This window comes from Pinus tabuliformis, chromosome 1_2, assembly GCF_031772625.1.
Source record: "Pinus tabuliformis cultivar Carrire ecotype Pingquan chromosome 1_2, CPIR1, whole genome shotgun sequence".
Taxonomy (NCBI): Eukaryota; Viridiplantae; Streptophyta; class Pinopsida; order Pinales; family Pinaceae; genus Pinus; species Pinus tabuliformis.
Genome location: NC_142298.1, coordinates 1,309,110,797 through 1,309,137,975, shown reverse-complemented (window position 1 = coordinate 1,309,137,975; position 27,179 = coordinate 1,309,110,797). Strand labels below are relative to the sequence as shown.

General features: G+C 39.6%; 1 protein-coding gene and 1 long non-coding RNA gene across 6 annotated transcripts in view; one reads left to right on the top strand and one right to left on the bottom strand.

Annotated features, from left to right (window-relative positions):
* LOC149211019 (mRNA export factor GLE1-like) overlaps window positions 1-27,179 on the top strand; it is a 532,145-nt gene that overhangs the window by 202,070 nt on the left and 302,896 nt on the right. The gene's annotated exons all lie outside the window — the stretch shown is intronic.
* Window positions 21,814-22,167, bottom strand: LOC149211022 (uncharacterized). The gene is made up of 2 exons (XR_016252329.1): window positions 22,121-22,167; window positions 21,814-22,005 (listed from the first exon to the last, which is right to left on the bottom strand). It is a non-coding gene; the product is annotated as an uncharacterized LOC149211022 (long non-coding RNA).

Below are 27,179 nucleotides of genomic sequence, written 5' to 3'. Positions count from 1 at the left end.
TTTTGCAAAACTCAATGAGTTCTGCAGCCTTGAGACGGATTTGCCAATGCTTTAGGGGAGAGGGGAGCCTGACTTTATCAACGAAATGGAGACCCAGAGAGTCGCCCCAAACTGCTTCTTGATCGCTAAGATCTGCCCTGTCTAGCTGGTCTCCCAAACATTCTTTCAAGTGGCTTTTAATTTTTACCCAGGTTATCTTGGGATCACTCTTTTTGTCTTTGAAAATCCTTTGATTTCTTTCCAGCCATATGTGCCAGCAGATTAATTTAGGAAGAGCGAGCTAGGCTTCTTTGATATGAAGGTTCTGAGAAGTGCCACCAGGATACATGCGCTTCCAGTTTGAGAACAAATCTGAGCAGTGATTAGGAGGAGCGAAGTCAGAGTTCAAAGGGCTTAACGCCTCCTTCCATAGATCAGCTGCAAATTTACAGAAGAGCATCATGTGAGCGGCAGTTTCTTCATGTTCTCCACACAGCGAGCAGCGAGAGGGTCCAATAACGCCTCTTTTACGAAGCCTGTCCTCGGTCAAAATTCTGTGATGGCAAAGAAGCCAGCAAAAGGTGTCTATCTTGGGGATCGTTGTCTGAGACCAGATCCCCTGCCAGGGCTTCAGGTCAGGCGGAACATTCGGATGCTGAGAGAGCTGTTTGTAACCCTGCGAAACTGTGTAACTTCCTGGGATCGAACCCCATCCCCGAGTATCTGCTTTTCTGATATTCAATGGGGCTTTGCCTTTTAAGTGGGTGAGAAGGGTGGCATATTCTTTGGATAGGTGCGATGGCACCTCAAGATTTCCCCATCTCTGCCAGTTGTTATTCTCCCATTGTGATAAGTCCCACAACGTTTTAACGCCTGCTCTATCCATCCAGTCTTTTAACAGAACCAGAGAGCGATCATCAGCAAGGGGGTCGCTGCCCATAATGCGGTCCTCCCAGATATTGATGCGCTTTCTGTTTCCAGGAATCCAGTGCGCATGCAGTTTAATTAAGGCAGAGGCTTTTTCGCACAATTTATGTATCATAGTTCTAGAGATGGTGATAGGATTGTCCAGGCAGCGTGCTCTCTGCCCACGGAAGTATTTTTTCCATAACGCAAGCTGAGCCCAACCCGGGTTTGGAGCAATTATCCTCCATAACAGTTTTGCACCCAATGCGATATTTTGTTTGCTGATATTCTTAAAGTGCAGTCCGCCTTCCATTCTGGGCAAGGAGATTGTGTCCCAACTTATTAATGGAATTCTCTTCTCATTTGCTTTGCCACCTTTCCAAAAAAAGTTTCTTATGTACTCCTCCATTTTCCTCGTGATGCCAATAGGAGCCATCATAACTGCAGCCTGATAAATGGGAAGGCTATTCAAAACAGCTTTTATTAGCACTGTCTTACCTGCTAGGTTGAGCCAGTTGAATCCCCAGGATCGAATTTTAGACTTGAATTTTTCCAACAGAGGCAGCCAATCTCTGCTGAGGGCTCTTTTTTGGAAGACAGGGAGCCCCAGATACTTGAAGGATGACCAAGTAGAGGAGGCTGCAAAACCAAAACAGTTAGAAATGGCTTGAATCGTTCTGATCGTTGCATTCCAGCAGAAGATATGACATTTGCCTTTATTGAGGCTACTTCCTGAGTCTTCACAATAGGCATCCACCACTTCTTTGAATCTTTTAGCCAAGGGCAAGGAGGCAGCACCCAGCAGGAGAGAGTCATCCGCGAACAGTGCATGATTTATGCTTTTGACACCTCTTGTGATGTTTAGTCCCATTATTTCTTGGTCTGACTGCTTTTTATTCAAGAGGAAACTGAGGACAGAAGCTTGGAGGACAAAGAGCAAGGGGGATAGAGGACACCCTTGCCTCAGCCCTCTAGAGGCTTTGAAAAAGTCAGTGGCCCTCCCATTCACCAAAGGGGCGATCCATGGCTCACTGATACATGCCTTGATCCAGTTGATGAATTTGGGGCCAAACCCAAATTTGTGCAAGACATCCAACAGAAATCTGTGTCTCACCCTATCAAAGGCGCTTTCAAGGTCTAATTTGACAACCATTCCTTTCTCTTTCCGGGTCAAGCTTGAGTGAATCGCCTCTTGGACCAGGATAAAATTATCCACTATCTGTCTTCCCTGAATAAAACCTCCCTGATTCTCTGGAATAATGGAAGGAAGAATAGTTTTCAGTCTGTTGGCAATCACTTTTGTTATCAGTTTGTAACCTATGTTGCAAAGGGAGATAGGGCGAAATCTGGAGAAGGTGTTGGCTCCTTTTTCCTTAGGGATAAGGGCCAAGAAAGCCGAGTTGGTGCTTCCCCCTATTTTCTGACAAGCTTGAGATTTCCGGACCATTCTGCATAAATCTTTTTCCACAATCTGCCAACAGTTCTGCAAGAATCTGGCAGTGAAGCCATCTGGGCCCGGAGCCTTATCAGGCTCCATGGCAAAGAGAGCGGTTTTGATTTCATCATTAGTGACTTCTGCTTCCAAAGACTGATTCTTTCTGGCCGAAATCAGAGTGGGAACCTCATTTACTAAAGTTGAAGTCTGCCCCAGGCCCTCTTTTTCACTATACAGATTTTTGAAATGGAGGAAGGCAGCGTTTTTTATGCTTTGTATATCTCTGTGATTGATGTTCTCTTCCTTGATTTCGGAGATGGAGTTGAAGTTTTTCCGAGCTTGGGCTTGCTTGTGAAAGAAGGCAGAGTTCCTATCTCCTGCCTTGAGCCAAAGCCTACGAGATTTGACCCTCCAATACTCTTCCTCGGCCGAGCTTGCTTTGAGTAGCTTTTGCTGAAGTTCCGCCTCCTTGTCAAGAACTTCTTTTGTGATCACTTCATTTTCCGAGTTCAGGTGGTGATTCTCGAGGCATTCTTGAATCTTTTTCCTTTCCACTGCTGGGTTAGGAAGGGATTTTACCCAAGTTTTCAATGCAGCTTTCACTCTCCTAAGCTTTTCTTCCCAAACAAAGAAGGCAGAGCCGTTGACAGGTTGCTTCCAAGTGTTTTTTACTAATTGCATAAAGGACTGTTCCTTGACCCAAAGGGGACTGAATTTAAAAGGGATAGGGCCTTGATCCATATGGGCCAAAAGATCAAGTTTGATGGGTCTGTGATCAGATACACTGCAAGGGAGAATATGCATTCTAGATTCTAAACCAAGAAGAAGGAAAGTACTTTGAACAAGAAATCTGTCTAACCTTGCAGCAATGTGACCCGGACCGAGTCTTCTGTTGGACCAGGTGTACTTGCCCGATGAAGGTTTGATGTCGATCATATCCCAATCCTGAAGCAGGTCCTCCACCCATTCTCGCGCCGGATCCCTTACTATGCTTCCTCCACGTTTTTCAGCCAAAGTTAATGTGAGATTTAGATCCCCGGCAATGATGATGTTTGCTAAATCTTCAGAATCTGCCAATCCTCTAATGGAATCCCAGCAGATCTTTTTCTCTCCTGCGCTAACTGGAGCATACACGTTAAAGAGACAGAGGGTCTCATCTGAGTCAACATGTTTCAGCTTTGTGAACAGCCAATGTGAGTTGGCGACCTCTTTAACCTTTGAGAATTTGTTTGCCGGGCTGAGACAACTTGTCCTTCGCTTCTCTTCCATAAATTTTTGCCAATATGAAGGAAGGGCTTATGTTGACACCTAATCCTCAACGGATGGGTGAACTGGAATGTGAACAGTCATCAAGAAGATGAACTGTTCAGTCACACTCATGTATATAAACAATAGCTACCTAATGAAATATACGAATCAGTTTTTTTGAGTTTTTTACTGCCCTTGCAGAGTTACTGCCTGGCCTGACATGGTATCAGAGCCAACTCCATTTTTGGCATAATCTTGTAACTCCCTTCTGCTGTCTGTCCACTGCTGGGCTCTCTGTCCCTCTGTTCCCTCCACAGTGACTGCCACTGTCTAAACGCTGCACATAGACCAGTCCGCCCTCTAACAGTTCGCACAATTTTTGCATGATTGTAACGTTTCTCAGTCTTTCTGCTGAGTCACTGTATCGGCCAACCAACCTCCTATTATCGCCATTGTTTAGTTGATTAATTGGATCATATTTCTCTTCACCACATAGAATGTATATCCTTATATCTCTTGCGGCCACAAATTCTAAAACGACCGGGTTAGACCCCTGACGGCGCCTGAAACGCAATATGACGGTGTCTGCCATGTGCTTGAGCAGATGATCTAGAAGCCTCATTCCTTTGAACGACTGATCATTCCTTCCAGGTCTTCGATACCCATCACTGGAATACTCTCGGAGTAAGGGACGTCAAACATCCGAGGGCGTTTTCTTTTCCTCTGCGTGTTGAAGCTTACTGCCTGGTTACTATTCGAACTTCTTCTCTTAGCGCAGGCCGTAAGGAATCAGTATGTTACCATTGGTAAATTAGTGTCGTTGGAGTACCGGCTTACCATGGAGTTGTCATCAGTTTTAAGAGGGATCTTGTCATGCAGTATGCTATTTTCTGCTTCTTGTGCATCATCAAGTTCTGTCACTGTTTAATCGTAGTGCTTATCTTCTGCGAATGCATTTGCGCTGAACATGAGGTGCAGTAGGGATCCCAGAATTTCCGTGCTTATCGTTGGGGGGTTGATTTCTGACTTCACTATTCAGCTGTACGTGACCGAATTATTAGAGCATTTTTAGTCGAAGAATAGAAGATTGTCAAGAAGGTCTTGAAAGTCTAGAAGCTGTTCACATATTTACGCGTTTTTAATAAGGCTGTTGGTGTGGTATTTACGCTGATTATATTAATGCTATGTTGGAACGCCGATATGTTTTTAAACGCTGTCCCATTGGTATACATTATGTTTTAAACGCTGTCCGATATGTTGTTTAAACGCTGTGCTTAAACAATATGTATACATTAATGTGTGCATCTCTTAAGAGTGACTTTTATGAGTAGTCCTAGAGGCATGTTTAGTACACACTTGTGGCTAATGTTTTTAAAGCCTTAAAGCAGTAGAAAGATTCGGTCTCCATATTTTTAACACTGCCATATGTTTTAGCGCTGGAAGGAAGTCTGGTTATGGGCTCAGGTCTAGAGAATCAAAGGGATTTATGGTGATTTTTTAGTCTTTTCAGTGAATTTTGAAATTGTAATACCGTTGCTGCTCCAACTTTGTAGAGCTCGCGGTTAATACCGTTGCTGCTCCAACTTTGTAGAGCTCGCGGTGAATGACTGATTATTTTTAAACAACCAAAGTTATTTCCCACAGAAATCTTTTGAGTACAATTTCACTGTATATCAGCAGAATTTTTTTTTTTCTATCAGCAGAAGTATTTTTTTACACAATGCATTCAATCATCTCCATGGTAGGAATAGTTCTCATTGGAAAGGAGAACTATTCTGAATGGTCTCGGATGGTAAAACACACCCTCATCTACAATGAGTTGTGGAAAGGAGTGTGTGTCGGAGAAGAAGACAAAGACCCTGTGCAGCCTACATCAGATAAAGAACTTGTCATTTGGGAAAACAAGAACAGCAAAGCCTATGCATTGATCGCAGCATCTGGAAATGAAGAAGTAAGTCGTCATATTTCATCCTATTCCACTGCCTTTGAAGCTTTTCAAAAGCTGAAAGAACTCTATGATTCACATTCTACATTTGAAGTTGTTTAGCTCATGATTAAACTCTTCACTCTTGAACTGAAAAATAATGATCCTCTTGCTCTTGCATCTGAAATAAAGTCTATAATGCATGATATTAAATCCACTAAGGTTGAGCTGGATATCTCTCTTATTGCCTTTCTCAAAGCACTCTATCCTACCTACTCCAATTATCTTGAGTCATTACAAGCAAATGGAAATCTTAAAGATATAACCTTTGACTCTCTTGTGAAAAAGTTTGCTGAAAGAGAGAAAGCCTTTGGAAAGAAGACAGTCCCTGAATCTTCTGAAGAGACTGTTTGCCTTGCTCATAAAGAAAAACATCCTGCTCAAGATTCTACAAGAGGAAGAGGTGGACGAAGAGGAAGAGGAAGATACTTTAGAGGCAGGGGGGGCAGACATTCTTAAGGAGAAAAGGCAGATCTGCATTGCATTCGCTGCAAACGAAATGGATCACATGATGCTTCTACATGCAAGCTACCATGGGACAAAATTGAGCAGAGAAGAAACCAGCAGAAAGGTAAGACTGATGACACAGACAAAGGTAAAGCACCTGAATCCGCTCACTATATTGAGGCACAATGTAACATTGGAGTAAATGAAGATTTGTTTAATGCTTCACTTGCTTCTTCGAAAAATGATTAGTTGCTTGATTCAGGAGCAACCTGTCATATGACTCATAGGAAAGATTTTTTTGAAGATTTCACTGGCAATGTTGATGGAGCAGTATACTTTGCAGATCAGTAAAAAATCAAGCCATCAGGGCTTGGCACAATCAGGCTTAAACTGCCTGGTCTTCTAGACTTTCTTCTGGATCATGTTCTATATCTCCCACAGCTCAAAAGAAACTTGCTGTCCCTGGTCCACATCCACTAGCAAGGTCACTCCATTCATATGTTTGATGGCAAGCTTGAGGTAAGAAAGGCATCTGACCACTCACTTGTCATGAGGGGTATAGAAGAAGAAAGACTTCTTAAACTGCAAGGAACCTCTGCTCATGCACAACACTTCTCATATATTTCTCATCATGAAGAAGGTACACTTCCATCAAGTTTATTATGGCATGCTAGATTTGGACACTTAAACTATGATAGTCTCCGCTTGTTGAAGAAAAATGGTGTTGCTGGTTTGCCTACAATTCCTAGAAAACATAAGCAATGTGATGCTTGCATTCTAGGAAAGCATAGCAAACAGTCTTTCCATGATTCACATTCAAGAGCACATAGGAAGCTTGAACTCATTCATTCAGATTTATGTGGTCCAATGCCTGTTCCTTCTGCAAATGGAAATAAATATATCATGACATTTATTGATGATTACACCAGAATGTGTTGGGTTTATTTATTGAAGAACAAATCTGATGCTTTTCAAACATTCAAGAATTTTCATAAGTGGATTGAAAATGATGCACAAACTCATATTGGGTCTATTCGCACTGATAATGGAAAAGAATATACATCAAATGAATTTGAAAACTATCTTCGCCAACATGTGATCAAACATCAAACAACTGTACCTTATAATCCCCAACAGAATGGTGTAGCCTAAGAACCCTCTTAACTTGGGTACATTAACTGGTTTCGTCCATTCCTTTATAGCTTTGATTTTATTAGGGTCCACTTTTATGCCTTCATGGGATATAATGTGTCGGAGGTATCTGCTTCTTCCTTTCCAAAGGTGCATTTGGATTTTTTTGCATAGAACTGATGCTCTTTCAGTAGTGTAAGAACTTTATCAAGATGTTGTAAGTGCTCCTTCCAAGTTTTACTGTAAATTAAAATATCATCAAAGAATACTAATACAAACTTCCTAAGATATGGACGAAATAATTCATTCATAGTGGCTTGGAACGTTGCTGGTGCATTGGTTAACCCAAATGGCATTACTTTAAATTCATAGTGACCTTCGTGTGTTCGAAATGCCGTTTTTGGTATGTCTTCCAACTTGATTCTGATTTGGTAATAGCCTGACCTTAAGTCCAATTTTGAGAAGTATTTTGTGCCATGTAGTTCATCCAACATTTCATCGATAAAGGGAATTGGGAATTTGTTTTTAATCGTTATTTTGTTTAATCCTCTATAGTCAATGCATAGCCTGAATGAACCATCCTTCTTCCTTACCAATACCACTGGAGCAGCATACGGACTTTTACTTTTCGAGATGATCCCACACTTTAAAAGGTCTTGGATTAATCTCTCAATTTCCGTCTTTTGGTGATGTGGATATTGATACAGCTTGATGTTGATTGGGTCTGACCCTGCTTTGACTTCTATTGTATGCTCAATTTCCCTGTTAGGAGGCATTTTCATAGGCAGGTCTTGAAATACCTTTTCATGCTTCTGAATTAGATCTTGTACCTCTGGTTACTCTTCGCTGATCATATTTGCAGATAACATTTCTAATTGGTGACATTGTACTACATAAGCTGGTGCTCCTTTTCGGATCATCTTCATCATCTGAGATGACGATACAATTAGATTCTCTTGTGCTTGGAATCCGTATAATTTGTACCTCTGCCCTCCCCAATTAAATCTTATGAACTGTACTTGATGGTTGATAGTGTAAGTGCCTAGAGTTCGTAGCCATTGGATCCCTAAGACCACATCTACTCCTCCTAATGGTACAGTGAAGAACGAAGATTCTAAATTAAGGTCTTGTATCTACAATTTAACTGTAATGAATAATATATATATATATATATATATATATATATATATATATATAATATAAATATAAGTAACGCGGATAATTGTAATAATGATTAGTTAATAATAATTAGTAATTAGGTTGAAGAGGCATGTCTAAATGAGACATGACTCTTCATGAAGAGACACTTGCTTGATATATAAGCAAGCCTCTCGTTCTCGTTGTAAATCATTCATTCTTATTCACACATTTAATATATAATATTTGTATCCTTATGGATATCTTTATATTCCAAGTATTCTGGAGTAATTAATCTGAAGAAGGAACTTTGTTCGCTTCATTTGGTATCAGAGCAGTCGATCCTCTGGTTGCTTCATCGCTGCAGAGAACCACACTCTCCGGTCCAGGCCCTTGGCCATCAATTGTCATCAACATTGTTGCTGCCATAATTCCAACGTTTCACTATCAGTTTTGGAGTTTCTTCAGTTCGCTGTGAGGCCCTTGGCCATTAAAAAATAAAAAAAATATAAAGTATATATATCAATAAAAAAATAAGAAAAAAATAACAAAGATAAAAAAGAGAGAAAACAAAGGGGAAAAAAAGTAGTATAAAAAAATAGAATTAAAAAAAAATTATCAACATATAAAAAAATATATATAAAACTAATATTTAAAAAAACAAAAACACGTTGACACTGTGGTTTCGCACTTACCAAATTACTTGCCATTAGAACAACATAAAAACACACTCCACACAGTAAGTGTTACACTTCCGAAAAACGCGTAGCCACTATCCACGCACCGAAACTGCCACCAGAGCCATCGTTTTCGCCGCAACTGCATAAAACAACCATCAAGATAATTGTCACCCCCGATTTCTAGCCATTGTCCGAGCGTTTTGTTGACAGACATTGTCGGAAAACACACCAACCGATGACCTTTGTTGCCCTGTTTGTGGCATTGGTAGTTGCAGGCCACTGCAGAACAAGCTCCATTGCTCGACCACGCTCTCTTTTAAAAAAAATAAAAGAAGAAAAACACTCCAAGTCATAACCATCATCGAACGAACTTCGCATGAACGATTGCCCTGCCATGGAACTCCCGATCCGTGCAAACAAAATGGAAATCAGTGTTGCCATTCAATTCAGTTAAACCACCCTTGCCATATTCATCATATTCGCGTCCATGTTGGGAGCAATCGAACTATACAAGACAAAATTCTCCAAGTGACTGTTTGATTCGTCACGACTTTTCATCATTGATAGCTATTACATTAACTTCTAAAATAATTAGTACGTGTATGGAGCACTTGGTATAAGATAATCTAAGGAAAAAATATTTGATATTTATTAAAAAGAATATAAAAAACATAAAATCTCCAAGTTCTGACGAAAAGGGTTCGTAAATTTCAATTCAAATTATAAAGGGCCAATTAAAAAAAAGGGGGGGGGTCAACATTTATACAAGGAGAAATTAAAGAGACAGTTATAATATCTTTTATATATATTGAGGCAAAGTTTGAAAATTAAATAAAAAAAAAAAGGAAACAAGCAAGTTGAAGAAAAGATGCGCTTGGATGTTGTAGTTCAGACAATGAATATCCCAATTGAATGTTCCGTAACCACTCAACAACATCTTTGTCAAAAGAAAATATAAAAATTGCCACATGCCCAATAAGGGAATGTCAAACCAAAAAAGTTCCATATCGACATCTGAATCACGAGATTAGACAAATCAACCAAGCTACATATCGGGACCATTTAGACCAGAAACAACAAATTAATGTTTCAGAGAATAATGACGTAAAATCAATTCCGTCTTATACTGACAAGTCGTTACAAAATTCCACAGAAAATTAATCTAGGATGGTCTTATCCCTTCTCAGTGCAACAATTTTGTTTCACTTAAAAGATCATATCAGCTTGTATCGACAAAGATGTTTGTTCCGAGAGAGAAAGTCATTTGAAGCCGAAAAAGAGATCAAGCCTTTTCATTGACAAGCTTTGAGGACAAAGCTTTTTGAGGAAGAAGGCAATGTAACGAATAAAATATATATAAATAATATAAATATAAGTAAGGAGGATAATTGTAATAATGATTAGTTAATAATAATTAGTAATTAGGTTGAAGAGGCATGTTTAAATGAGACATGACCCTTCATGAAGAGACACTTGCTTGATATATAAGCAAGCCTCTCGTTCTCGTTGTAATTCATCATCATTCTTATTTATACATTTTAATATATAATATTTGTATCCTTATGGATATCTTTATATTCCAAGTATTCTAGAGTAATTAATCTAAAGAAGGAACTTTGTTTGCTTCATTAACCTTATGGCATTTCCCTACCTTTTCAATCTTTTTTATTGTCAGCTACCATCACCTTCATGTTCAGTAGGGGAAAGGGGAAATGAGAAATTGTTGAGTCTCTTTGGCACGATTGCATCTAAAAAATTGTGGGTGCTACCAGAGTCGATGAGAACCACTACGTTGTTCTTCTTTATATGTCCTTTCAATTTTAGAGTCTGAGGTTGTGATATACCTGTCATAGCTGATAGTGACACTTGTGGAATACTTCCGTCATCTAATTTTGGAGAGAATTCTAGGGCATATTTTGTTTCTTCTATGTCGGAATCATCACTGTTTGAATCATTAGTTACTTCACAGTTATATAGGTTCTTTGATTCTTTTCCTTGATGGTGCGTGGATGATTTTTTTGGAGATTCTGCTTTTTCATGAGAATCTGCTGAATTTGTTGAATCTGATGAATTGTGCGGTTGATTACCTCCATCATCTTGGAGTAGTTGTTCGGGTGTAACCTTCGGCCTTGCACACAAAGTGTTCAGCAACACTATTTTCTGATTATGATTCATTTTGGTTTGGATCTGGTTCTGCCCGAGCTGTAGTTCTATCTGATGTGACGTATCCTAAAGCTTCTTGATATCGTCAGAATACTCGATAACCTTACTCTTGAGATCGACTAATTTTTTGTTGAAATCATCAGAGTGACTAGTAATTCTATTCTCCAAGTCAATCAATTTTTTGTTGAAATCCGCCATTGACGTTGACGACATTGAACGAGTTTGTGGGGGTGTATATTTGTCCACCAGCGTTTTAATTAATTAATTTTTTTTTAATAATTAAATTAAATTAATTAATTTAAGTATATAACATATAGTTTTGTTTTTTTTTTCTTTGTTAAATTAATCAATTTAATTTAACTAAGTAATATCATATAACTATATTAAATTATAAACCTTTTATAGTTATACCCAACGTACCAACGTGACCTTATATGATTGTGTCCCTTGGGCAGCTTGAATAAGCCACGAGGTCAACGAACACCGTTAGCGCTGCCTGAGACCGATTCTTGACCAGAGAACAGATATACCGGGGTCCGGTGCAAATGGAGGCCACGTCTTCCATAGTCAACGATGTGGAGGACCGGAAAAAGCTGACTGGACAGCAGATGACGGGGATGGACACGGACGGCGGATGAAAGACGTACGCACAGATTGCAGGTGGTGGACGCTGTTGACTAGTGCAGAGGGCGGATGAAACAACGGATGCGAAAGGCTTCGATGGAAATAAGAATGATGGTGGGCGATGGGGCAGCGGACTTGTGACAGCGGCTGGTACGCAGATGCTGGATGCTGCAAATAGCGACTGAGGCAGCGTAGCACGGGACGACAGCGAAGGTAGCGATCTACTCGCTCTGATAGCAGATGGAACACACAAATTTAGCTATTGACAGGCATGATAAATATTTTATTAATAAATGAATAGATGATGTTTACATTTTGTGGGAGGCCCTGGCTATATACTGCCTTGGGTGCCTCTTGGTGAACTTTGCCTAATAAACTATAAACTAACTAATTTTTTATATAACGCCCAGAAGGCTCCCATTCGACCTCCTTCAAAAGGTTGTATAAAGGAGACCTCTCCTCATTTTACACACATCTAATTTGTCTTGTCTATCTTTGATCCAACGAATTTCAGAAGGAGAAAGGAGGGCCGCAATTTTAGGAGGGTTTTGGGATTTCATCTTGTTCTTGGGTATTGGTTTGGCTATTCTCTTGATTCTATTTTTGATGTATTATTGAACTATGAACTCTCTCTCTCTCTCCCCTAAGGAATAATTTTTGGGTTTTCGCCTTGTGGCTTTTTCCCCTCGCCTTAGGATTAATTTCTATGTCTCTTGTCTCATGGTTATTTTGTTTCTACTGTGATTTACTGCTACTCTTTCATGCTTGTGAATGAATTTTTCTTATAACTGCTTGATGATGTGCAATGTTAATGCTAATAATTATTGTTTGAAGCTGATTATATGTATAGGAAAATTGTTCTAGCATTGCCCTAGTAAAATCAACACAACGCAATTAAGCCTTATTATGACAATTCATGTTTGGAAGCCTATAAGCGCAAAGTTCACAGAAGATTGATTTGGGATGTTTAGATAATGTTACAATTCAACAATTTTGCTTAACGTAAAACTTCGTATCGTTTAGTATCATCAACCATAACAATATCAAGATGACACAAAGACATTAGAAGCGAAAATATAAAAGCCTTTTCATCAATATGGTTTGAGGATAAGCATTTCTGAAAGGGAAGACAATGTTATGAACATAAATAAGTATAAAATAAATATAAATAATAATGATAATAAGAAATAATACATTATAATTAATAATTATGAAAAGACATGACTCTTTATGAATGGGCATTCTCGCTTAGGTATATATATATGGGACCTCAATTGTACTATAATCACCATATATTTTACTATCGATTGCTTTATATATATATATATAGCTTTTATTAATATTAATAAAAGTTACATTTTGTAAACACATGGAAGTGTGTATGCAGATTGTTCAAATACAAACACAACATGATAATGCTGTAATGCATTATGTCTGGGGGTCAGTAAAGACAGAGATCCCCATATACTAAAAGACCAATATGATCACCATGGAATGGGCAGATTATAATAAGTTATATACAAAAATGGACAGAGATAAAGTCGAAGAAAAAAACTGTAACTGTTGCCTCAAAAAGAGACAAAAAAGAGCAGGTTCCGGAAGTTATCCTTGTGAAGGGGAGATGATCTGTCTGAAAAAATTATCAGAGTAGTGGCTGCAGGTATGTGTAGCAATGTTACCCTCATGATACTCATAAATCTTCCAGCAGTCCCGATCCAGATCTAAGGCCTCTTTGGAGAGGCCATCTTCCGTCTGATTATGTTCCCTGTATATATGTCATGAGAAACACGAGAACAATTTTTTTAACTGCAATACATAATCCATTATAGCAGATAATAGAAAACTTCTGCAACACTGAGCCATTCAACTAGTTAACCACATGTCTGGAATCACCATAAATCTGTAAATGCGAGACACCCCGCTCAAAGGCAAATGCAAGAAGGTTCTTATAGGCAAGGAGCTCGGCAAAGTTGTTCGAGCCAAGACCAAAACCCATGCGGACATGGAAATTTATGGAATTGATAGATGAAGAATGAAACACTCTAACATCTATCTCCCAAATTGATCGAAGTACCATCAAAGTATGTCCATGGTCTACTTATGTCAGGTTGTTCAACTTGGATTTCTTGAACTCTGCTTGCATCGTTTCCCTGTGGGAAATGACTGAGGAGCACCATAGACTGAACGGAAATCATCCTTGGAGAGGAGACTATATCCTGGAAGATAACTCAATTACGAGGGATCCAAATCCCCCAACAAATGATTAATTTAAGAGCTTTGTAAGTATGAGCAGATGAGAGAGAGAGCCATAACTGCCAAGCTGCTTCAACTGATTGACCATTCCAGGGAAAAAAAGGGAATAGGTGTGTGATAGTTTCATCTTCAGCCTGATAAAGAAAGAGCACACCAGCCAGGACCGTAGGAGAAGTGCCTTTAGGGACTTTTCTGTTTAATATGCACCACATGAAAATCTTGGCCTATGGTGGACACCTGGATTTCCATACAATCTTTCACCACCATTGAGAGACAATCGGAAGGTGCTCAGAAGAGATGAGACCACTCTTTCCAGACAAGGTCATTGTCTCTGTCAGATATACATACATGACCTTACTCTAAGTCACGAATGTAGTTATTCCAGGCCTCCATATATTGTTCTGGGATCTCCAACTCTACTACAGATTTCCAACCTTGATGCCAAATAGAAGTGGAAGTCAGGTTGGCAATATGGGCGAACTTTGAAAAGCCTCGATCCCAGAGAAATTCAATTAAAGGTGGAGGGAGCAGATGATCACGAACACTACCAGGCCATGGATCTTGACCAATACAGACACGAGAACCTGATCCAACTTTCCAGACAAGGTCAGTGCGAATGGTTTCAAATGTATTTAAGATGGCTCTCCATATAATTGAGATGTTGTACTGAGGTTTATCCATTATACGCACCCAATCTTCCACCGAAAGAGGTGAGATGTATAAATCAATAGCAATCAAAGTCCAAAGACTCTGAGTGGTAAGGAGACGCCATCCACATTTAGCAGCTAAAGCGTGAGAGAATAGGAAGGTATTCTTGAGACCCCAGCCACCCAAAGCCTTCAGTCTTGCAATTTTATCCCACCCCACCCAAGGGAGAGACACCTCCAAATTTGAGCCAGACCATAAAAATTTATAACATAATGCCTAATACGCTCCAAGACACCCTTTGGGATCCATGCAAGAGAGGAACAATATATAGAATAGCTTCAGAACTGATTTAATTAAGACTAGACGTCCCACTGGAGAAACCCACCTGTGACACCAAATTTTGAATGTGTTTCTCAACCTTGGAGCTCAACTAGTGCCAGTCCAAGATTCTATCTGTGTTAGGTTTCAAGTGAAAGCCCAAATATTTGAGGCCTCTGTCCATGTGAGATATTTCCATCAGGAGAAGTTTAGTGATTTGCTAAATCTCTTCAACCTCCAAATTTGAGATTAGGAGAGAAAATTTCTGGAAGTTTATAGGCATAGCAATGACCTTGCCAAATAATAAAGGAATGTTTAGGAGCTTTGTCCTGACGATGGGTCTTGTTGTAGACTCAAAATGTCGACAATAAAAAATGTCCACTATGGAGCAATTTTCGATATCTCAGAATCAAGATCAAGCCCACAGAAATCTACAAATAAAAGAATGTTCTTTAGCACCACCACCTCTCGGGGATCTCCATTGCAGAATATGAGGATATCATTCACATATAATAGGTAGGAAATAACCAACGATCTTTTTACCAAATATCTATAGAAATCCCCAGTTAGTTTAGCTTCCTCCAAGATCTTGCTAAGGCCCTCTGCAACCAACAAAATGAGTAAAGGAAAAAGAGGGCATCCCTGATGAAGGCGCCTCTGAGCATGGAAAAAAGGAGATGCAACACCATTGATTAAGACAACAAAGGAGACTGTTTGAATGTAGCTCATGACCCGGGTGATGAAATCGACGCTGAACCCCACATGAGTCATTAGAAGCTGGAGATAGATCTAGCTGACGCAATCAACCTTTAATAAGTCTAATTTGAAAATGGCCCCTTTAGGATTCATCGTCTATAGACTATGTAATCCCTCCTGAGCCACTCCAATAGCTTCGTGAATCTATCTACCTTCAAGGAAGCTAAATTGTTCCTTAGAAATAGAGGCAAAAAGAATAGGTTTAAGACGAAGAGAAATCACCTATGGCGTTGCGCAAAGAAATGGGTGTGAATTCTTGAAAATAAACAGGGAAGTCCACTTTTGGAATCAGGGTTATAAATGTAGAGTTAGTCCAGGAAGCACTCCACGATCCCTCCGAGACTCCACAACCACAACTAGGAGGTCATTCCCCAGGACATCATATAGACGCAGGAAGAATTCAACACCCCATCCTTCTCGGCCGGGGTTCTTGTCTTTTTGGAAACTATGAAGGACAATTTTAATTCATCTTCGAATACTTCTCAATGAGGGAAAGGAAGAGCAATGCGAATAATTTCAGAAATAGAGGCTTCCTCTTGTGCTTTATAGAGACCTTCAAAATGTCAGACACCCATATTGGCCAAATCTATGAAAGAAGAAGCTTCCCTGCCAGACTGATCTTTTAAGGACCATATGGTGTTCCTCATCTTACAACCTTTAGAAAATGCTTGGAAGAATTTTTTATTGTTATCCCCACATTCTAACCAGATAGCTCTACTCTTCAAATTCCATTCTACCTCACGGTTCTCCAGAATAGTTTTCTTCCTCTTTTCCAATCGGAAAAGGAGATCGCTAGATTCCACCGACTGAAATCCTTCAGCCTCTTGGGAAGCGTAAGCTTGAAGTTTGTTCTCAATCCGCCTGTTGCTTTTGTAATGCCCACTCTTTAGATTTTTATTGAATAGACTTCAGGTTTTGAACAAATTATTTTCTATACGATATCCCAAAATGTTGCAAATAAGGAGACCATAGCTCTTTGACCATCTCCACAAAGGGGACATCCTTCAACTAGATGGAGTTCGTTTTGAAGGGATAGGCTAGTTTACGAGTGGCTCCTTTAATTTCAAGAAAGATTGAAGAGTGATTGGACGCTCCCTACCCTGATCCACATGAACAAAAATTGGTCCATTATTGCTTCTAAAATGAGGAAATGATCCAACCTTTTGGTAATACGATTGGGACCCGATCACTTATTCCTCCAAGTGGGATAAAGTTTCATAGGCTCCACATCAATGAGAGACAGATTGATAAGACAATCATAGAAGAAATCAGCTATGGAATCATTCTTCGCTCTATCCCTCGAGGACTTGAAAGCACCCATGAAGACATTTAGATTGCATCTAATAATAAGTTAGGGCTTATTTAGAAAGGACTTGTTGAAAAAAGACTCCAAAAAGGGTTTTCTATTTTGAGTAGGACCATATATATTAAGCATGGTAAGAGTACTAGCCAGTTCTTCAGAGAAAATTTCAATGCATAACCTCGGAGCAATGCGACATGATTTTAGAAGTTTAAAACTGTCAGGCCAGGAGTAACTCCAGTTTGGCAGAAAACTCAGAAAACTGATTCGTGTATATTCCATAGGTAACCCATTGTTATATACAATAGGGAGTGATTGTTCAGTTCATCTGCCGAGACTGTTCACCTTCCCAATTTATTTATTTACATAAAATTCCCAATCATGAAGATTAGGTGTCAACATTCCCCCCCTTAATCTGAAGGGATGTTGGTGAGTCCAAGCATCATTCTGAATCGTTCAAGCTTTTCCCTTCCAAGTGCTTTGGTGAAGATGTCTGCAATTTGCTCATTTGTGGAACAATGACGGAGATGGATTGTTTTGGCCTCAACATGATGTCGAATCAGATGATATTTAGTATTGATATGCTTTGTTCGATCATGGAACTTTGGGTTCTTGGCCAACTTTATTGCAGAGGTGTTATCAATCATGAGTGGAGTTGATTGTACTTGTTTTATCTGCAAATCGTCAAGAATTTTCCTGAGCCACACAATTTCTTTCGTTGCTTCAGCTGCTGCCACGTATTCTGCTTCTGTTGTGGAATCTGCTGGAACTGATTGTTTGTGTGATCTCCAGGAGACAACTCCTGATCCAAGACTCATAGCATATCCTGAAGTAGATACCCCAGTTTCTTTGTCTCCATCGAAGTCTGAATCAGAGTATCCAATCAAGCTGAAGTCGTCCACCTGTGTATACTTGATTCCAAGGTCTTGAGTTCCCTTCAAGTACCTTAGAACTCTTTTTGCAGCAGACCAATGTCCCTCACAAGGCTTTTGCATGAACCTGGAGAGGATTCCAACAGTAAATGAAATGTCTGGTCGGGTAGTAGTGAGGTAGATGAGACTTCCTACAAGCTGTCTATACTTTGTTGCATCCTCAAATTCCTTTCCTTCAATAGATGTGAGCTTTAAGTTTTGTTCCATTGGAGTAGAATGAGGATTGCATTCTGTCATGCCAAATCTGTTTAACAAATCTCCAATGTATTTCTTTTGAGAAAGAAATATGGCTTTTGGATGTTGGGTTACTTCAATGCCAAGATAGTAATGAACATAGCCCAAATCAGTCATTTCAAAACTTTTCCCCAATTCCTTCTTTATGGATGCAATGTAGCTTTCATTGTTCCCTGTCATTAAAAGATCATCTACATATACCACAAGATACACCACTGTTGTGCCAACTTTCTTGACAAACAAAGTTGCATCATCAAGATCAAAATGATTGAAGTTGAGTTTCAGAAGATGCTCAGTTAGTTTTTCATACCAGGCTCGCGGTGCTTGTTTGAGGCCATACAAGGACTTCACAAGTTTGCATACTTTATGTTCATGTCCTTTCACAGCAAATCCTTCAGGCTGGGACATAAAAACATTCTCTTTTAGATCTCCATTCAAGAATGCAGTTTTTACATCCATTTGATGGACTTTCCAACCGTTCTGAGCTGCTAGTGCAAAGAGTGTCCAGATGGTGACCCATTTTGCTGTGGGGGCAAAAGTTTCCTCATAATCGACCCCTTCCTTCTGTGCAAAACCTTTTGCCACAAGCCTAGCTTTGTGCTTGCCAAGTGAGCCATCAGCTTTGTACTTGTTCTTGTAGACCCACTTGCAGCCAATTGGTTTGGTTCCAAATGGAGGATCAACCAGCTTCCAAGTGCCATTCTTTATGAGAGCATCATACTCCTTTTGCATCGCTTCTTTCCACTCATCATGAGAAGCAGCTTTGAAGGAAGTTGGTTCAAAATCTGTAGACAAGTTCAATTCACAATCATAAGTAACATCCATATCAACAGGTGAATTAGAGTCATCTACATCACCTCCATTTTGTCGGTTTGAATTTCTGGTTCCTGTTTTTCCAATTTCATCAGGATGAACACTTTCAAGTGTCTTTGTCAGCCATTTTGGGGGACCTTTCTGAGATGGTCCAGGCTGCTCTGTTGATTGAGTTGGGACTGAATCAAGATTGAGTCTCCCAATTCTATCAATTACATCACTTAAAGCATCATCCGTTGTTGGAGTTTCATGCAGGGGAGATTGTTCTTCAGAAGAAGATTCCACATGTTGATCTAGTATAGGAATCCCCCCTTCAAGATGTGGAATCTGATTATCAAATTCTTGAAATGATTTCGTTTTTGCGAATCTATCCAAGCGATCAAGTTGCCGCTCAACAACATTGTCAGATTTGGATGATTCAAGAAAAATGACATCTCTAGATACAACAAACTTTTTATTTACTTCATCATAAAGGCGGTATGCTTTAGAGGTGTTTGAATACCCCAGGAAGAAACCTTACGACTTCTAGCACCAAGTTTGTTTCTATGTACCTTTGGTATCAAAGCATAACAGGTGGAATCAAAGATCCTGAGATGTTTTACCGAAGGAACATGTCCATACCACAATTCATAAGGAGTCTTGTTTCTTATAGCATTTGATGGACATCTATTCTTTATATATGCAGCACATAGAACAGCATCAGCCCAAAACATTATCTTTACATTTTTGAAGAAAAGCATGGATCGTACCATATTTAAGATTGTTCTATTCATTCTTTCTGCTACACCATTCTGTTGGGGATTATAAGGCACAGTTGTTTGATGTTTGATCCCATGTTGGCGAAGATAGTTTTAAAATACTTTTGATGTATATTCTTTTCCATTATCAGTGCGAATAGACCCAATATGAGTTTGTGCATCATTTTCAATCCATTTATGAAAATTCTTGAATGTTTGAAAAGCATCATATTTGTTCTTCAATAAATAAACCCAACACATTCTGGTGTAATCATCAATAAAAGTCATGATATATTTATTTCCATTTGCAGAAGGAACAGGCATTGGACCACATAAATCTGAATGAATGAGTTCAAGCTTCCTATGTGCTCTTGAATGTGAATCATGAAAACACTGTTTGCTATGCTTTCCTAGAATGCAAGCATCACATTGCTTATGTTTCCTAGGAATTGTAGGCAAACCAACAACACCATTTTTCTTCAATAAGCGGAGACTGTCATAGTTTAAATGTCCAAATCTAGCATGCCATAATAAACTTGATGGAAGTGTACCTTCTTCATGATGAGAAATATATGAGAAATGTTGTGCATGAGCAGAGGTTCCTTGCAGTTTGAGAAGTCTTTCTTCTTCTATTCCCCTCATGACAAGTGAGTGGTCAGATGCTTTTCTTACCTCAAGCTTGCCATCAAACATATGAATGGAGTGACCTTGCTGGCGGATGTGAACCAAGGACAACAAGTTTCTCTTGAGCTGTGGGAGATATAGAACATGATCCAGAAGAAAGTTTGGAAGACCAGGCAGTTTAAGCATGATGGCTTGATTTTTGACTGATCTGCAAAGTATACTGCTCCATCAACATTGTCAGTGAAATCTTCAAAAAAATCTTTCCTATGAGTCATATGACAGGTTGCTCCTGAATCAAGCAACCAAACATTTTTCAAAGAAGCAAGTGAAGCATTAAACAAATCTTCATTTACTCCAATGTTACATTGTGCCTCAATATAGTGAGCGGATTCAGGTGCTTTACCTTTGTCTGTATCATCAGTTTTACCTTTCTGTTGGTTTCTTTTCTGCTCAATTTTGTCCCATGGTAGCTTGCATGTAGAAGCATCATGTGATCCATTTCGTTTGCAGCGAATGCAATGCAGATCTGCCTTTTCTCCTTGAGAATGTCTGCCCCCCCTGCCTCTGAAGTATCTTCCTCTTCCTCTTCATCCACCTCTTCCTCTTGTAGAATCTTGAGCAGGATGCTTTTCTTTATGAGCAAGGCACACAGTCTCTTCAGAAGATTCAGGGACTGTCTTCTTTCCAAAGGCTTTCTCTCTTTCAGCAAACTTTTTCTTAACAGAGTCAAAGGTTATATCTTTAAGATTTCCATTTGCTTGTAAAGACTCAAGATAATTGGAGTAAGTAGGATAGAGTGCCTTGAGAAAAGCAATAAGAGGGATATCCAGCTCAACCTTAGTGGATTTAATATCATGCATTATAGACTTTACTTCAGATGCAAGAGCAAGAGGATCATTATTTTTTAGTTCAAGAGTGAAGAGTTTAATCATGAGCTGAACAACTTCAAGTGCAGAATGTGAGTCATAGAGTTCTTTAAGCTTTTGTAAAGCTTCAAAGGCAGTGGAATATGATGAAATATGGCGACTTACTTCTTCATTTACAGATGCTGCGATTAATGCATAGGCTTTGCTGTTCTTGTTTTCCCAAATGACGAGCTCTTTGTCTGATGTAGGCTGCACTGGGTCATTGTCTCCTTCTCCGACACACACTCCCTTCCACAACTCATTGAAGATGAGGGTGTGTTTTATCATCCGGGACCATTCAGGGTAGTTCTCCTTGCCAGTGAGAACTATTCCTACCATAGAGATGATTGAATGCATTCTGTAAAAAAAATACTTCTGCTGATATACAGTGAAGTTGTACTCAAAAAATTTCTGTGGGAAACAATTTTGGTTGTTTAGAAATAATGAGTCATTCACTACGAGCTCTACAAAGTTGGAGTTGGATAATAAAAAGAACAAAACAACCAATAACTGCTTCGCATTCTTTCTGGATAGAATATTTGGTAATGGCAGGTAAGTATTTCCAAGAAAGAACAAGCTTTCTCCATTTTTCCTTGCATGCACGTGTCATTACAACACTTGAATACAGTTACAAAAACTAAGAATTGCCTTGGCCGATATTATCATTAACAAATCTGAATATATTGTGTAATAAATAGAACCGTGCGGAAAAACCAAAAAGCAACACCTCGGCACAATAAGAGTACAAGATCTGCAAGACATATGGAGGTTTTAAAAATAGGAAAAAAAGGCAGCTAGCAGTCCACTGTACAAAGGTGGAAGGCACTGCAGAAGCACGAGAAACAACTGAAAGCCCACTATTCTACCTCAAAATCCTCGTCTAGATCTGTCCTCAGCAATGTTCACTCTCAAGCATATAATACAACACAGTGAGCAGGATACCATGTTTATCCTCCTGGACCATACTACAATTCACCGAGCTGCTACACAAGGAGTTCTGATCAAGGTTCAAAGAATATACCCTCTGTCCAGGCTGTGGTGTACTTCTTGTCCCTGCGGTTTAGAGAGAAGACCCAACACTAGGCCTCTCGGTCCTCCAACGAGTTACTCCAACCTTGCTGTAGCTACAGCAAGCTCTGCGGCCCAGAACACTTGAAATGTTGACACCAAATCTTCATGATTGGGAATTTTATGTAAATAAATAAATTGGGAAGGTGAACAGTCATCGGGAGATGAACTGAGCAATCACTCCCTATTGTATATAACAATGGGTTACCTATGGAATATACACGAATCAGTTTTCTGAGTTTTCTGCCAAACTGGAGTTACTCCTGGCTTGACATGGTATCAGAGCCAGTGCTAAAAATAGTCGTAACTCCCTTCATCTCTGCCACTGCTTCTGTCCTGAAATAGTCTGCCACTGCCTCAGTGCTGAGCGCTGCTCTGCCTCTGTCGATGGCCTGACAAAAACATTGGTTGTTCCACCCCACTGCAAGACCCCCTAATCGACCAAAGGAATCTAATCTTTGAAAGTTTCAACCACTCAAGAGTCTTTCTAGACTTCACAACAGCTACACCATCTCCTATGGTCTCTTGAAGGAAAATAACCTCGAGGGAGTCTATCTTGATAATTTGTTTAAGAATGAGTTGTTTGGGGAGACTCGCCAGGCCCCAACAATTGTAAGATAAAATTTTCACAATGGCACATCCAGCGAGTAACAATTGCTCTAAGGGCCTCTTGAATAAAGGATTGTCTACCAACGGCCATATCAACCTTGACACGCTCTTTGGCTTTGGTAGTGTTGGATTTTCTTCCTTGACTCTTAATATCAGGGAAGGTGATTTGAATTTGCCCTAAACCCAAATTAGAGGGTTTATGGAAACAACCATTTGAGTGGGGATGAAGATTATATGAAGAAGATTTTGGAGAATGCAGTAGGGCAGCTATTAAAACTTTTTCTCCTTAACCTTAATAATTGCTTTTGAACTTTTAGTTGTCTTCTTATGTTCCTTTATTAGATCTTTTCATCAAACAATTATCAAGAGCAAAAAAAATAAGGACAATGGACATAAGAAGTAGGCTCCAAGCCAAAGAATCTCTTCTCTTCTTATAGAATTTGCTTCTAATGAGAAAATCAAGATCCAAACCTTAAGACCAAGCACCAAGTCAACCCTCCAAGCACCAAGTCACCCCTCCAACAAAGTCCTTGTAATAAGCGAAAGTCTTCCAAAGTCAACAAGAGTCAGCGTCCTTTAAACTAGACCTAATTCAACTCTCAGCTTTGCAACTGGGATATGCAACTCTTTGGCCCTTGCAGCAACACAAAAACCCTAATTCACTTTGTACATGTGAGCAGAAACTTCCAAAGTTTATCCTTTTTCCTTCACTAGGGGTTCCTCCTTGTCTTCTTGCTTCTTTGCTTTAGATTTCTTCTTGTTTCTATTGTGGATCGAACTTCTTGCTTGAGAGATTGAATTGGTTACTAATGAGGTCGAAGCTGCTTCTATTTATAGGCTTTCCATGAGGTCAAATATCTTTCTTTAGGCCGACTTATCACTAGAAGGGCTGACTTGTGCTAGGAGGCTAATTCTTACTTTCTAGACTCAAAATAAATTCTTTTACAAGTTACATATTGCCCAATAGGGTCTTGTACAAATGACGTTGAATCTCTCAACTCATGACAATAAATCTTATGACATGAAAAATCCTAGAAGCATGAAGAACATGTTTTACCTAGAAGACCATCAAAATGGAACATGAAACCCATGCTTGCAAATAATAAATTTTCTTTCTTCTTTTTCTTGTTACGTAAGATATACATAATGACATGATTGTAATTACAATTATGAAGACTGTAACTAGTTACTTTTTCGAACAGAAGAATCATCACCTGAGAAGTAAGAGAATGAATTTGTGGGGGCGGTAATAGGTGAGGATAAATCACAATGTTCCAGCGAGAATGTGCATGTGAGGGAGAGAAAAAGGAAACCGACAATGAAAAAGGAGGTCAAAATTGAGTTGCAGAAGATGAAAATTCATGTGCATAAGCAAAAGCAACTTCCATACAATGCTTGCTATTATGAGAAAAATAAAGGAAAGAGACAGGAATGGTACCTGGAAGCCACCATCCACATGCATAGGGTCTAGTTGAGGTGCAGTCACCAGTGGTAGTGGACACTAACTCCTCTAAGCACCTAGGAGGTGCACTTGTCTCCCCACTAGATGATGACATCCCGTTTTGAAGGCCAATGCCCTCCCAGAAAAGGTCCGCCTCACCCACCATCATCGATTGAATGATTGGGCAGTGTTTGACTAGGTGCCCATATTGATGACATTTATGACAACAAAAGGGAACACACTCATAACCGAGGGCTTGGATGAACCCCTCTCCACCCAAGTCTATTTCAGCAGGAAGGCCATTCCTGAGGTCCACCTTTACCAAGATTCTAGCCATGACCAATATCCTTGACGAGAGATAAGAAGAGTCATGAGGAAGGTAAGTTCCAATTTTGTTCCCAATGTCTTGGAAGATTTCATCTACCCAAAGTCTAATGGCAAGCTAGGAAGTTAGACCAAAAGAGGAACCAGGTCTAACCAGTCCCTACATGTGTTGAAAAACAACAACGAAAACCTAAATATGACTGGAGAAGAGTTGATATGCCAAACCCTTTTTTCAATAATTTTTGCATCCTCCGAATTAGAAAATTTGAGGTGAATCCATCCCTTTGTTAGAAGTTCAACCCTTGACTGAGCACAGACAAAAGGAATAATGTCACGGACCACCCACTCTCTAGGGGTTTGTTTCGAGAAACAACATGCTTGTAACTGCCCAACAAGTGACATTTCCACCATGGCCGAAATCCTCTCCATCTTAATGTCGCCCCCCATCACCAAGGCCACTTTGGGACAATTTATCTTATAGATATAATGGGGTTTTTTGTAACCAAACTTGATATATTTTGAGTTCTTACTTAAACGAATCTACGAATTGGGTTTTGAAGGGAAACCCTTGGACTAAGCCGACCCAACCTGAGTGGTTGGTCCCAAAGAGCATTGCTGATGATTGAAACCAGGGGCGATAGAGTTTGCGCACTGGAAGTGGTTGAAGTTCGACAACAGAACAGATGATTGCATAAAATCTTCAAACAATAAACCCCTTGAAGTACCCAAGCTAAACCCAAATCACAAATCCTCTTGAGATCCCAGGCCAACTAGTGGAGGATTATTCAATGGAAATTATGAGAGAGAGACTGGTCTAGACAGACTTGGACCCCATACTGGACCCAATGAGCCCAGGGTCCAACTCGCCGAAAGATGCTGAGTGTCCTCCTTAGATAAGGAATGTGACTAGATGGTGAGGCATTTTTCTCCACAACAGTAATCATATTACCACGAGCCATTCTTGAACCTAAGAAATGAGGTTTGGAGCCACTTGATGCAACTGGAGAGGAGCTCGCAGAAGCAGAGGATGTTCCAAAAGGGCCCAAAAAATCAACAAATATACGAGAGCAGGAAGAATCCTGAGGCTCATAATCCACGAGCTATTCCGATTCCATACAAGAAAACAAAAACTAAATAGTGAGCAGTATAAGACAACATGTGACCTAGGCCGTCAAAGCAAGAAGGCAACTTCCAGCTGGCCATGGAACCCGACAATGGTCAAACCACCATAAGGCGACAAACAAGAGCACTAAATCCCAGAATGATAGTTGATGAAACCTAGGAAAATCATAAAAAACTCCTTCGATCACTATATTATCCACCCAAAACCCTATAATACAACGCTTGCCATGGCTAGGGTTTCTCCTTCTCTATTTTGCTGCAAGAAAGGAAAAATTATGCACAAAGTATTTTCAATACTTTTCATCATATACAACTATATATAGTACACATGGATTTCTTTATATTCCAAACATTTTAAATATACTTGTATGCTAATGAACTTTGTTCATATTACAAAAGCTTCTAAATTTGGGCACACCACCCCGCATCATTCTGCGAAGGGGGCCAAGTGTGTAACATGCATATCTAGCCATACAAGTGAGTTCTAATATGCATGTCTAGCCCCTCAAAGCTTGCCTCCAATGATCCTTCAAGCAAGCATGTTGGAATTTCAAAAATGTCACCTTGCATCTAATGTAATGTCCAAGTATCAAGGGCCTGAAAGGGGGAAACTCAACCTCAAACAAACGAGGTTTTATCTTAAGACTTCCATAAAATCAACTGAACCATATTTAAGCATTCCACAACATCCCAATCGACTTCAATAGCATGAGGGCTTGGAAGGATGAAACCTCTCAAAGCAATCCCAAGATGCTTTGCTAATGTCAATCTCTCTGTATCCCTCTTAAACTTTATTCAAATCAGTTTAGAAGGGTCAACTGGTCAGTTCAGATTTCATCTAATTTGTTGAAAATAGTAGCAAGAATGGTCCTTCTTTGACTTGTGCCTTAGTCAAAGAGGCCAAGAAGCAGTTTTCCTTAGCATGCATGATTTCCTAAAAGTTAGGACGAGTTTCTAAAATTTAGGACAAATTCCTAAAAGTTAGGGTGAGTTCCTATAAGTTAGGAAAGTTCATGAAGCAGTTTCACTGATATGCAAGAGTGGAAGGCTCAATTTGTTGTCTTCTAGTGCGAGTTATCTTTGGAAAAAGACGAGGGAGTCTCAAGTTCTAAATTGAGATAGGACGAGTTGCATGAGTTAGTTAACTCATCAATCACTAGTTTGGGTTCCAAAAATAGAACTTGCCAGAATTAGCTAATTTGGATTGCTTCTAAGGAGAATTAGCTAATTTGGATTGCTTCTAAGGAGATCGAAAGGCACAATTGTATTCGTTGTTTTGTGAGCATGAGTTGGTGAGACAAGGCAATAGAGAGCACAAGTTTGTTAGTGTGTGTGAGAGCTTGTGAGAGGAAGAGTGTACA